This window comes from Phalacrocorax carbo, chromosome 8, assembly GCF_963921805.1.
Source record: "Phalacrocorax carbo chromosome 8, bPhaCar2.1, whole genome shotgun sequence".
Taxonomy (NCBI): domain Eukaryota; kingdom Metazoa; phylum Chordata; class Aves; order Suliformes; family Phalacrocoracidae; genus Phalacrocorax; species Phalacrocorax carbo.
The window spans coordinates 4624650-4638619 of NC_087520.1; the positions used below are offsets into that span (position 1 = coordinate 4624650).

General features: G+C 44.6%; 1 long non-coding RNA gene across 1 annotated transcript; it reads left to right on the forward strand.

The window, feature by feature from the left end:
- Positions 1-671: 671 nt before the first annotated feature.
- LOC135314653 (uncharacterized) lies at positions 672-12796 on the forward strand. The gene is made up of 3 exons (XR_010374154.1): positions 672-1065; positions 2374-2887; positions 11731-12796. It is a non-coding gene; the product is annotated as an uncharacterized LOC135314653 (long non-coding RNA).
- Positions 12797-13970: the final 1174 nt, after the last annotated feature.

Genomic DNA, 13970 nt, shown 5'->3' on the forward strand with positions numbered 1-13970 from the left:
CACCAGGGCTACTCACACTCTTAAGTACCAGCCACTGTAAGTAAGGGTGAGAGAATGGTACCCTAATCCCTAAACCATGTTTCGGACTTCTTTGTCCAGCCCTTAAAATTTTATGCCAACTACTCAGAGTGAAAAAGTGAATTGTGTCAAAGATCTTGGGCTTAGCTAAAAGACTTGTGTTATTTTTTTAAAAAATATAAATTGTAAAACTACCTCTTAAAATGCTTCACTTTTTGGATATGCAATTTTCATTCTATTAAATTTTTTGACATATGGTTATGTAAAGCATCTAATAGCAAACTCTATCCATTTACACTTTCCAGAAGGCAGTAACTTCAGGAGTTAATGCAGAATTATTTTTAGTATGTATTCAAGTTTATTCATGCTGAAAGGTGGTACTTATCTTTTGTAATTTTAGAGTAGTTATTTGAATAAAAACATGAGTATAGTTCCATTTTAACTGCCATGTGACATTTGGTAGCTGGTTAAAACCTCTCTCAAGGTGCAAAAATCTCAGCATTTTTTTCTTTGCAACATCTCAGCGCTACACACAATACCTGTGTATGTGTTTGTATCTGTGTCTGTAAATGCGTAAAATACGAGTAATCTCCTATATGCTAAGAGAATATTATACCATAAACAATGAAAGTATTCATTGGCCAGAAGAAAGAGCAATTTTCAGTGTTCTTTGTAGGAAAAGCTTGTTGAAGTTCAATTACCCTTTTGAGTCCAAATTCCATATTAAACTGTCACCAGAGAAGCTTTTAGATAAAAATCTGTGGCTGAGTATTTTCCCTAGAGCTGGGTAAATATTTCTGTTAGCCAAGTAACTGAGCCCTTTTTCAGTTCACAGACTATCTGTGCAGAGGTTGCAAGTTTCTCATGTTTTGGGGTCACTGTTTAGATTAGCTTTATGCTGTTGTTTCTACTCTCAAATGGAACAGTGAAAAACAAGGGGTCTGAAACATCAGTGTGTAATTTTGGTGGAAGGAGTTTAACTGTTTGTCCAAGAGGACACGCAGGGATTTGGCTGGGACGGACTAACACGAAGGCAACAAGCAAAAGGTCAGCAAAATGTATTCTGCAAAATTTTCTTTGTTCTGAGTTTGATTTACAAGAAGGGGAATATAAACCTCTTATTTAGAGATAACTGTGGGTCTGACACTGGAAAAAGCTATGCAGTAAAAATAATAAGTGAGTCATGATGATAATGAGGCTATAGTTATGCAATACCAAGTTATCCTTATTTCCTTTGCAGGCAATGCATGATTGTACATTTTGATATTCCAGATAATCTGGGTTGCACCTACTTTGGGGCCTGTATTGATCCCTCTGTGCAGTACCATCTTGCAGAAGATACACCAATATTCGCAGAATAATGACTTTCACAGTCTCTTTCACAAGCAAACATACCATAAAAACATTTATACTACTGGGTTCATTGACAGCAGTGTTCAAAGAGGTGTTTTATGATGATTCCTTCTCCTGATCCATATTTCTATTCAAAGCATTTTGAAAGCATTTTCCAGCTCACGAGTCCCAATGAACCAGCCCTATATATGCTTGTTTCATAGAATCAATCACAGAATACCAGGTTGGAAGAGACCTCAGGGATCATGTTCTCTTGACAATAAACTCTCCTAACTCCGAAGCAGTGTTTGGCAGTTGAAATTTTGTAGCTGCTGTAGATCAGTGGAAAGAGATTTACACCAATTCCTTGTGATGTGACCAATTCACAGGAACAGTAAAGTGTGTTGAGTGACCAATATTTGTATTCGAGTTTCCCCTTGCAGCAGCTGAGCGGTTTAACAGGCCACTACTGGAGGCACACTTTATTTTCTTAGATCCTTGGCTGCGCGTGGTGTCAGGGCAGCCCCGGCAGAACTGGCCGCTCCGATGGGGGAGGTTGGACCCAGGTCTGCCCAGCTCCTTCCCGAGGGCTGTACCTGCCTCCCGGGCAGTATCCCAGCTCCTAGGTGCGCCTTCAGCTCTCCCCTGCAGCTGGTCTGGCTCCCAGCAGACGACAGGCAGAGTGGATGTCTCCGTCAGCACTCATGAAACATGGCCTAGCCCTTAGTCCAGCTGGGCCAGCCCGGCTGAGCCCGCTGCTGGCTGCAGCCTCTGGTCTCAGGGCAGAGGGAGGGGAGCTCATAAATTCATTCGGATGTGCTGCTAATTTTCATGCCAGGAGTGTGTATCTTCTCCTAATCCTTCGCCTGAATGGAATATTTCCATGATTTGTTAATGGAGCTGATTCCAGAAGACTGTAAAGAGGTCCCAGACTGAATGAGCTGTCATAATTCACTGGGATGAGACTCAGTAACATATATGGGGGCAAAGAAAACCAAAGTAAATCCTCTTACTCTGTTACAGGTATTTTCTCTTGAGTCTGGAATTTTCTTTGTGAGAAGAAGCTGCAAGAGATGCTCCCTCCCTTTTAGCATTGCTGCTGAATAAGAAATAAACTTTGGTAAAATTGTTAGTTAAATGAAGGAACCATTTTATGCATGCAGTCCCCAGAGGTCTTGTGGGAACTGTTGTGCTTTTCTTGCCTTAATTTCAGTGTTGTTATTTGGGTAGTGGTTAATGTACTTATCTCCAAGCAGTTTAGTGTCTTCTAGTTACCATATATTATTGCTAAATGCCTTATCTTCCTTTCTTAGAGAAACTGAGGGTTTTTCTTACTGCAAAGCTCTTACCAAAGTTCAGGTAACACAGTCTCAATTTTTTTGTCTTGGTTTGGTGTTTTTTCCCAAATATTTTCCCAAATATTTTCCCCCACATGTCTGCTGGCACAAGAGTCCATGTGAGCTCTCCCTCACCAGTGTCAAACATGGACCCTCCAGGATCTCCCATCGCTCCTGTCCCCTCCCAGCTCCTGCTTCAGGTAAATTATGTACAGTGTTGAACACAGCCTCCATCTAACCCTTTTTAGAAACATTTAGCATAAGGCTCATGAGATGCTAGCCTGGCTCCTGCCAGCTTTGTTACTGTCTCCAACGCCCCCCCGACGTACGGTTCATTGGGAGAGTGGCCGCTTGGGCAGGTTGTACCTGGAGGCGTCGGTATGCAGCACGCCACGGACGGCAGCGAGGTGATTTATCAAGGATGCTTGGACAAAAAGAAAAAAATACCTCTGTGCGCAGCTGTTTCGTCCCTGTTGCAAAGTCAGGACAAGTAATCTCCCAGCTACAGAGAGAAATTAGGCCATATTTCTTCAGCTCCTTTGGAAATAGCCACAGATATGGTAGGATCCTTAAGCATGATAATTCTCTGCCTCTCTTGATACGGTAAGGAAGTTGCTTTGTATTGTGCTTTTCTTCCTCGGGAAGGTGTCAGTCATGTCCCTCCTGCCCCTTTACTGTTCAAAGGTGCATTTTTAGGTTCAGGTAGAAAGCTTGTTAAACATAAAGGTCCATATACTGCAGTCTCTATCTCTGGTCCACTCTCACCACAGTGATTTGTATACACCAAGAGCCAGAGAAACATCCCAGTTATCTGAATAGCTGCACTCTTGATCTCTCCTTGAGGGCATCTCTTCTCCTCTTCAGCCACCTCATCCCACATACCCACCTGTGCCCCTTGCTGAAAGCCCTGCAGCGCCTGCAGCTTGGCTCCGGTAGCAGGAACAGCAGAGCTAAGCAGCGACCAAAGCATTATTTATTTACCCCTGGGCCCTCCTCATTTTGCTAATCTGTCCATTGAATTAGTAACAGATAAATTGAGGCCATCTCCTTTCTTCCCTTTTTGCCTGCATCCTTCCTTTCCCTCGAGGGCTGCGTCACCGTCCCTGCATTACCAGTCACAGAGATCGCTCTGCTCCTACTGCTGGTCTCTGCATTCAGCTTTCCTGCATTTCTGAAGCAGAGTTTTGAGAGGAATTACCTGAACCTGGAGAAATACCACCATGAATCAGACCCATTAGCTCCCTGATGTTTTTTATTCTTTTGTTCGACTTCTCTTTAAATATATTTGGTGGGAAGTGACATGGTGAGACAGATCCGAAAAGCCAATATCGAAACTTCCCCAGCTAACGCCCTAGTGCCGCACATGAATTACAGACACACTAGGGAACAGGCTCCCACCTGCCCCTCCTCTCCTTGCTACCGACAATTTTAAGTCTGCCAGGAGTGAAAGCAAGGCAGGAACTTGCCTCCGCCCCTGTCACAAAAGTCTCAATACAAAAATCCATGGTTTTGTGCTAGGTGGGCTCCGAGCACATGGCAATCAGCAGGAACTGCTGGCACCGGGGGGATGGTGGCTTTGGGGAGCTACGTTGCATGTTGCTTTGCCTTTGAGCTTCAAGAAAGCAAGAGAACAGCCCGACTTCTGCTTTTGCAGTGAAAATGATAGGAAGCTCTTGGCAGTGGTGCCTGGCTGTTTCTAAATTGGCTCTTCCTCCCTCTGCCTTCTAAGTCTCGTGAGAAATGAATCGGTATAATTTGTTTGTGAATTAACATAAGGTGGCTATAGAGATATGAAAGGCCTTTGCCAGGCTTAGTTGATTTACAACTTGTGAGCAAATAATTTAATTAGTGGGAAACATTTATACTAAGCGCATGTGAAGACTGTTAGCTGGGACCTTATTCCAGGCTCTGTGGCAGCCTTGTAGAGCCCAGCTAGGGCTGATATGGGACGAAGGGCTATGGTGAGTGATGGGTCAGATCCCTCCTCGGACACACTGGCTCCTGCTCCCTAATCTGGTGTCTGGTATGTCTGACATAGCTCTGGATTTCAAAGGTCAAGGTGAAAAGTGATTTTTATCAGTCTTTATGGCAGCATCTGCACTGCTCTACAGGAATGGCCTGCAAGGCTGGGCCAGCAGCCAAATTGCATGTTTTGGCTTGTCCAAGGATGATCGGAGTCGGTCGAGGGGTGGCCCTGCTGCACTGAGGGGGGCTTTGCAGTTTGGGCTGGCCTCATTGGCTCCATACAGCCTGTCTGGATGGCCCCTGTGTCTGGATTCACGGGGCCACTTGCACACAACTCATCCAGAGCCGTGGGAGCTCAGGTCATGCTTGGGCTGCCGGGGGGCGGCAGGCACCTGATGCCTGGGATCCCCCCTCTCCCAGCCTCACTCAATCCCCTCCTGCCTCTTGGCCGTGTCCCAGGCGGGATGCAGAGGGGATGAGGTAGGAAGGACCTGAAAACAGCAAATCATCTCTTCTGTAATCCCTTTCAGGTGGTGTTTTTTTTTCCCTCTCTAAAGGACCCAAACACCTCGGAAGTTTTAGGGAAAATAGAGTTGATCACAATATTCACATGCTTCTTTGGGAAACTAAGAAAAATGGGAAAAAAAACCTCAGATTTTTTTTAAACATCTCTGTATCTGGCTTTATTTATACAATCTATCAAAAGGTATCTGACCAACAACATTATTTAAGCTGAAATAGGAGACTCACTATTAGTCTTGAAAATTCATAAGATAAACAGATTTTGACATTTAATGCGTTGTAGCCAGTGGAAGAATAAATTACCGAGCAAACATTGTGCGGAAAATATTTAAGCGAAGGAGAAATCAGAGTACTTTGTATGGGACCCTATACCAGGACCATATATTTTGCATGTTCTGTTTATTTTTGTATTGGGTAAGATGAAGTGTGCAGTTTGTATTCTTTGCTAAGGGAATAATTTAAACATAGCTAAGGATGGAGCATCTGTCAAACAACTCTTCGGTCAGTAAACAGTGTAAGATATAATTTTATTAAACGTACCCCAACTCTCTCCCTTTTCACCCCCGCTGCTGAGAACCACAGGCGCGTGAGTTATCTCCAGCAGAAGGCACCGGGCTTAGCTGTGCAGGAAGAAATGGCTGCTTTGTTTCAGAGCTATGCACGCATCTAAATGATTTGCACTGCGAAGAAAAGAAATGAGGGGTAGAGCTAAAGCAGCTGGGCTCCAGAAAAAATAATGGATGTCAAATAACTGAATGCCTGAGATACCATCCCACAAACGAAAGCAGAAGTGGGATTGGGCTGCTGGATAATAGGTTTCCATTAGAGTCCCCAGGCCCACTGTTTCACTGAGCTGGTGGTGCCAGACCAACGACGTTGGTACAAAAAAGTCTAACGGGTCTCCTTGAGAGATGTGCCGCGCACCGCTGCCTGGTGAAATCCAGGGATGGTGGATGCAAACAGATGCCACACAGGACAAAGTGTTCCCCAAGGGGGCACGTGTGGAATAAACTCAGGAAACACAACGGGTTCTGGTATAAAGGGGCAGTTTTGGGCTGTTGGGACTTTACCCGCTGCGTCTGACAGTGCTCAGAGCTGCCTTCACCTACCCTGGCCTCCAGCACTGGTTGTTATTGTGCCAGGAAACACCCTGGCCCCAGTCCTGTGATAAATCAAACACCGTGGTTATGATTTTTAAAACCTCTTCTTTGAAACCTACTAAATAGGTAAGCCTGGTAGAGGTGAACATACTGCTTCTGATTTTATTTTTTTTTTAATAGCTTCTGTTAGAAACCCACACTCTCACGAGCCCTATTCAAGTGAACACATGGTATAGGCCCTGGAGAAGTTTTGCCTATCTTTCCCTGTTTTGCTCTCCCTTCCCTCCATTTATTTGTCTGCAGCTCTCACCTACTTCTGACCTTAGTGACGAGATCCCAGGGCGAGCTGGGGCTTCTGCTTACGGCTACCGTGCAAACAGTAAATGAGAAGACATAGTCGAAAGACGTTTACACATAGAGCATAGCTATTTTTATTGTTTCCAATGATGCATGTGGAACTCTCAAGTTCGGGTACCAATTAATTAATTACACTCTTCATTTGGTCTAATGGGAACTGTGGTATAAACAAAGGAGATGAGGCTGGGACTGAGCAGCCCTTGCTGGGAACCAAATATGGAACAGCAGATGCTAGAGATTTTGCTGAAAGATTGGATTCGATTAACTCTTTTGCATTGTGAGTGCTATAAATTTGGGAGCTGGGTGAGCCAGGCTCAAGAAGAGAGGTAGCAGATGGGATGAAGGGAAGATGATTAATAGAAACATATCCAGCAGCCTTGTATTAGCTCCTGCTGCCTGGTTTGCAATGTGCGGACTGGAGATGGGAGTAGCAGGAGGTGGCACAGATGGGAAGAGGACAGAGAGTGATGCGAGCTAAAACCTGAGATGACAGTCTCGGGATGTGAAAGTCCTCAGTCCCTTTGGTGTCAGGTCTGGTGGGAGGCAGGTCTGTGTCAAAGGCATTAGCCGGAGGGTGCAGGTCAGAGCAAAGCCGCCTTCTCCTGTGTGTTTCGGTCTGGAAGAAGAATTGCAAATGGAGTCTGAGTAGATGCTAATAAGAGTTGAGGAAGAGTTGGCCGTGATGTGCTCTGAAAAGTGTTTGGGTTTAATTTCTTAAGTAGAGGAGGAAGCAGAAGGGGCGTTGTGAGGATCATCTTTGGTTCTGGGGCCAATCTGCCTCTCCACGGTTGTATATCATGTGTTGGCCTTCAGGAGCACTTGACTGTCCACGTTGTTGCAAAGTTGGGAAGCGAAGCAGTAAAGGAATATATATATAAAAAAAAGAGAAAAAGAAAAAAGGAATGTAGCCCCCAACGCCCCAGAGCAGGCTGGGAAAGAGGGACAGGAAGAGAGGAGCTGCAGCAGAAAAGCATTAAATAGACACCGAGAATGGCATAATGATAGAGACAAACTTTTAGATCAGTAAGAAACTGTGAGGATAAGCCCATTCAATAAAAAGCTGATGATAGGGAGCCACAGGGATAGTATGCACTAAATGACACCATTTACCACTCTGCTTGCTATCACTCATTATACTGCATAATGCTCTAGATCCTGTTATATGCTGCTTAATGCAAATCTGGCCCCTGCTGTGTCAGGCACAGCACACAAAAAGAGAAAAAAAAATCATTCCTTGCCCCAAGGAATTCATGATGGAGAGTAAGGAGTATTTCTATGAAAAATGGCATCATAAGTTCTGTGTTGGAGGCTGTGGAAGACAGTGACAGGTGGACAGCGTATTTCTCAGTTTTGTAACAAAAGAAAATTATATATATAAAGTAGAAATGACTGTTGGCTGAGCAGGTTACAAAGAGAACCTTGGGAGGCATAGTGGTTTCAATCTGTTGAGGGAGAATGATTCATTTTAGTTGTATAGAGAGGCTGAAGATTTCATTTAATCTTAGATTTTAGTAGACTACAAATCTTCACCCGTTCAAACTCAAAAGAGCCAAATCCTACATGGTTTGCTGGTATTTGTGGCTTTCATTTGAAAATTGACAAGCCTTTTCAACTGCTTTTGCTTTGACGTGGTGGCCTCTTCTGATGCAGAACACAAAAAATCAGCAGGTGATAAATGCCAGAAGAGAGAAGGATTCAGGTTAAGTCTTCTGATCCAAAATGATCTCTTTTGGAACAGCTCTGGGAAGTCTGTATTACACAAAGCAGCCGGAGATTAAGGGAGGAGCAGAAGTCAGCAAGAAGCGATGGCAGGGAGGAGGCTGCGGTCAGCCTCAGATGTTTGTTTGCAGCCCTTGGTAGGAGGAAGCTTGAAGACATGTAGTTGGCTTTAAGCAAAAATTGTTTGGTTTGGCTGGCAGGGAGCATCATTTGCTAGTTAAGAAGGGTGTATTTGATGAAAGCAGGGAAGTGAATTCTCCATGAAGAATTGATTGCTACCAGGAGCTGGCTCGTAGCTACAGAAGGATGCATCCCAAGCCTGACATGCCCTTAACTATCCCCAAAAACTCTGTAAAGCACAAAATTATCCTGAGACCCAAGAGAGAGGAAGTTGCTTCTAAATTCATCTACTGTGGTAAGTGGGGTTTGACCACCCTTAGCAAGAATGACAGGGTAAGACACGAAACTCAACAAATTTCAGGGTATAAATTAAACTGCACAAAGCCTTGTCACACTTCTCCATACATAAATGTATGTTTAATTCATACATTTAATTGAGCAAATTTGGGAATGCTTAGCAGTGCGGGACTAGGCTGCCCTGGCCCCTGCAGGGACTCCCTGCTACAGCCTCCGGGAGGAAAATCCAAGCCTTAGGCTCTGCCATTTTTATGCTAAAATATATGTTGGAGTCAAGCACTTGAATGGGTGTGAAAACAGTGCAAATGTTTCAGAGTGAAGGACTTGGATGTGAAATCCATGCCAGTGCGACAGGGCCTGGTCCAAAGAAAATACTCACTCAGGGGATAGAGGCTGACGCCAGACTAAAACGCAGCGCTTAGTTGAGTCACAAGGAAATTGCTCTGACTCAGTTTCCTCAACTTAGGATTAATTTGTTTTATTTTGAACAATGGGCCTTATTCTATAGAACTTGCCATGTTTCATTTATTTCCAAAAAGTCCCCATCAGCTGGAGAAGTTTCTTCCTTTGTTTCACTGCATTTGACAATAGAAGAGAGTTTTCCTCTCTCAACTGGCAGATTAACCATTATTGTTAGTGAAAAATACTGTCCAGCAGGGTTAAGTCATTCCACTTAGATGGCTTTGACTTTGCTGTGCCAATTATTAATTTTCATGAATTTCAAAATGTGTTTTATGCTGATAAAGCTTCTTAAAGTGTTCCCTCTAAAGCTGTGTTAAAGAAAGTGGTGCTTACATAAGTCCTTTGGAATACCTAATGTGCCATGGCTTTTGCTATAAATATTCGCCAGTTCATTATTTTCTCTGAACTTCACAAGTGGGTGGGTATTGATTATTTCACCAGTTACAAGAGAATAGTCTTGGATACTTGCATAAGGTCTGAATAAGCCCGCAAAGCAATCTGCTGCTTTCACTTTGGCCAAGTGGACAATTATTTTTCTAGATTTCCTACCTTCTGTTTCCTCTTGAGTTTTCATATTTTTCTGCTTTTATGTTGGAAATTAATTTTCTGCCTGTAAAAGGCACTTGACTGACAGGATTAACCCAGAAAACTCTCTCCCCCCAAGTCCAGAAAGGTTTTTCATACCAGGAAAGAACTTTAAAAAACCCGTGAGACTTGGAGGGTAACGTGGCTCCTGGCAGCTGGGTGAGGATCGAGCTGCCCCACAGCAAATCCCTCCTCTGTGGGATAGACCCAATTTAATGGCTCCATCCACATGATGGAGCAACTTCTCACACAATTTGCCCAAATTGTCCTTGTTTATCATTGTCTCTGACTCCTCGCTCAAAATGCCTGCAGCCTCGGGGTGACGAAATGCTGGTCAAGCCTCTGCAGTGGGTGAGTCGCTTTGGGGTGTTTGTCCACCCAGTCACATACAACTTAAATATTCTGACTGCTAATTGATTCCCTGCTACTATCTCCAACAGGCCCAATAAAGCCACCGAAGAGCTGTCAGTCTGGTGTGTTTTAGGTGCCTGGGGGCAAATGTAACATGCCCGGCTGCTGATGAAACTGCTGTCAGCTGAAGGACACGGTGCCTGCTGCACTGGTGACATGCCGTCAGCTCTGGGGCAGTTTTGTTTGCTGCTTTGCTTTTGCCTGTCATTTTTTCACACAGAAGTAATTTCCAAGGTCTCAAGTTCTGTTATAAAAGTATATAAAATCATCTTTCTCTGACAAAAAAAAAAAAAAAAAAAAAAAGAGGCCCAACACAATGCATGTTCTTCTCACCTCCTCCATGATTCAGGAGGTTCACAGACATCTTAGATGTGACATCCCGTTAATTCTAAAGTTTCAGAGTGGAATATTTCCCTTATTTCTGAATATCAGAAGCGAGTTTGCTAATTAGGGAATAAACAAGGTCTATCACCATGGGGAATATTTTAAGAAATCAGAAAAGTGTCATTCTTCTACGAAAAATGTCACTTAGCAATGATAAAATAACATTTAATAGCAGCAGAGGTTATTTGCTGCTGGTGTTGCTGAAGGCTGAAGCTTCGAAGGACTAGAAAAGGTTGATCTGCATTTTTAGCTTCATAAAGGGAAAAGAGGAAAAAGTAAAACATGTGATTCATTACTTAAAATAAGACAGTGGGTAGGAAGTGAGGGAAGATGACTCTCCTACCTTCAAATGGAAATATGTCCAAAGACCCATCTGGAATGTCTGAAAGAGCAGGCAGAGACGATACTGCTGAGTTGCAGCTTTTTGCACTAATTTCCACCACGACACCTTCACTCCTTTCCGAAATTACCTCCGTTGTCGCTAAGCTCAGTTCTCTTGGGGAACTGGGTTAGGCTGAACAGGGAGAAATTCATTTCAGTGGGGAGCAGGAGGACTTTATGCGAATGCTTGTGGCACTGACAATTCACGTCCTGGATGTTTTGCGTTGATTTCTCAGTGGAGACAAGCCCTGGGGACCTGACTTTGATTATCTGAATCAGGCAGCTCCAGATTACCTTAATGTTGTGCTGACTTCATCTGGCCCGCTCGTGCAGGCAGGGTGCATTAACCACGCAGCCGAGCGTGGCTGAAGGCAGCCGAGATCGGATCCGCTCCAGGTGCTTGGTGAAATCCTGGGAAATTGCCTAGTCTGGTATGAAGCTGCACCAGAAGAGACTGGAACAGCAGCATTTGCTCATGATGGATGACCCTTAATTTATTTCCACTGTAAGAGGTTTTGGAGACAAGGTTACCCTATAAATAATGTTTAAATTGTAATTTTGTTAAATACCCTTCTCCTGTAGAAAAAAAATAAATTGCTGCCTTCTTTCATTATCCCAGGTAATCAGTAACACATCCTCAGGTCCAATACTGTCATTTGTTTCATACAATATTTCTGTATTTTTGTATACTCTGGGTATGTATATGTGTGAATATGTGTGTGTGTGTTTATGTTTATCAGGAGAAAGATAATTTGCGGAGTGATGCCTGACCCAGCTAAGGTCTTTGTGGGTCCATCAGAGCCACGGCCAGCCACCACAGCTGTACCCACTGGAAGGTGACATGCAGCACCAGCCCTGTGGGATAGTGTGTGGCACCTTCGGGAACCTGTGACCGCGGCATTTGCTCCTAAGATGATTTCCTCTGGCTCATAAGAAAGGAAGGGATGCCCTCATCCTGATAAATGAAGGACAAAAAGTGACTGAATCAGACAGCAGCGTGGAGAGGGAAGGGGACAGCCCTGGCTGTGTGTCCCTGTTTCCAGGGCAAGGTGGCAGCTCAGCGTGGCGTTAGCAGCGCACGAGGCTGCGTGCTCAGTATTCGCCCTGGCACACAAAGTGAGTGAATTCCAGTCTGAACCTCTTCCCAGAATGCCTCAAATATGGTTTGGGTCTGGTATTGAGCAGAAGAAACGTGGACAGACAACTTCCCATCCTGACCCCCTGATTTATTCTGATTCTTTTCACTGGGGACATGGGGCATATTAAAAATAGGGGCCATTGCTGACAGATAACTGTGGCACGTGGAGCACAGGGACTGCTGTTTCCCAGAACTGCCTGTCATCTGTATTCTCTTTGTGCCGTTGCTGTATATGGCTTCATTACTAAGTGGCTGACCTGCACCGAGCGGCTTGTCAGAAGCAGAGGTTTCAGCTTGATGGTTGCTGGCTCCAAAACATTACCTGGTGACTGGCTGGGAGAAAGGCAAGCTGCAAACGCAGCCCTCGGAAATCCTCCTTCTTATTCTGGGGGCATGTAGCAGAGTGGCTACAAACTTTTCTCTCTTGATGCTTGAGAGTGACAAATGGTGGCTGTTTCTTTTGAATGTGCAATTATTGATGCGCTGGCTGGCTGTTAGGTTTCCCCAGCAAATGGATGGGACGTTATTGCGGTTTGTTTTAAAGGTTTAATTTTTAATAGAAATTTGCCACTTCGTGCCATCATATTGATTTTAAGAACAGCCCATTGTGACAGACCTGCATATATTTTAAAATAATTATTCTACTAAAGACCCTTGCTTTCCTTCTGTAGCCTCATTACACAGATGTAATTAATGAACCACAAGCAAAACAATGTCTGCTATTGCGTGGCAGTAGGAATTTAGCAAGTGAGCCTGTCTCACTCCATAGAGATGTGTCAGCCAGCAAAAGGCTGACTGATGTCTCAGATCCAAGCTGCTTCTCTTAAACAAGGAGAAATATTAACCTTGAATGAGAAGACAAGGAGTTTGTCATTTAAAAGAAACTTAGAGTGAAAAAAAGAGGTATTTGTTTAAGTCTACCTTCAACAAATTAATAGAGAGGTTAGAAACTTTTCTACCTTTGAGCAGATTTGCTGGAGCACAATGAGAGCTTGCAGCAGTTCTACCAAAAGCAGCATCACCTGCTTTATGAGTGGGCATATCGCAAACACTGCCTGGAAAAACTGTCCTGAGGGGTATCATTTGGAGGTGTTTTGCCCAGGATGACTTACCTGGGGTAACACAGTGCAGGTTTAGTGACAAATCACAAAGCAACCCAGCTCGTTTGCTGGGTTCATCCCAGAGGTGGCTGCAAGGAACAGAGAAGCCCCTGCTGCCCGGGGTGGGGTGGCCTTGTTACCAGCGCTCACCCCAGCACCTCCCCAGGTCTGGGCTATGCCAGGCTTGAAGGTAAGTCTCTGGGGGTCATCTCCCCTGGGGGATTTTGGCAGCTGCAGCACATGGTGCCCTGCAGCAAAGCAAGTCTATCTGCTTTCCCAAGCTCAGGGCTGTGTCTCCTCTTGGATCAGATGCAGCCAATGAATACTGTTTCCCCCATCCCCTCAGAGACAGAGACATTGATATCACTTGATGAACACCAGGAATTTCCTCAGCGCCTCTCCTGGAAGCCTGCCCGCTGCTAGGAGGACACAAAGGCACAGGTAAGATGACATGGTGAAGGTCAATAATGGGTGTGCTGCGTGGGGAAGGTAAAAATCCCCTCCCAAACAGTCTGAAAGCCTTCACAGGGAAACCAAGGAATTACTAGTACTAAGAGAAGATGCTTGCAAAGGTGAAACCAGTGAGTTCTGCCCGTGGGAGTCAGAGAAAGTTCAGGCTGGGTCATATTTGTTTTTTGTCCATTGAGGATGTCTGAGACAGACCCTGCCATGGAGACTGGGGAAGGGCTTCCCTAAGTCCCGGCGATGCGCCTGCACACAGGGCTGGGGGGGTCAAGCTCTC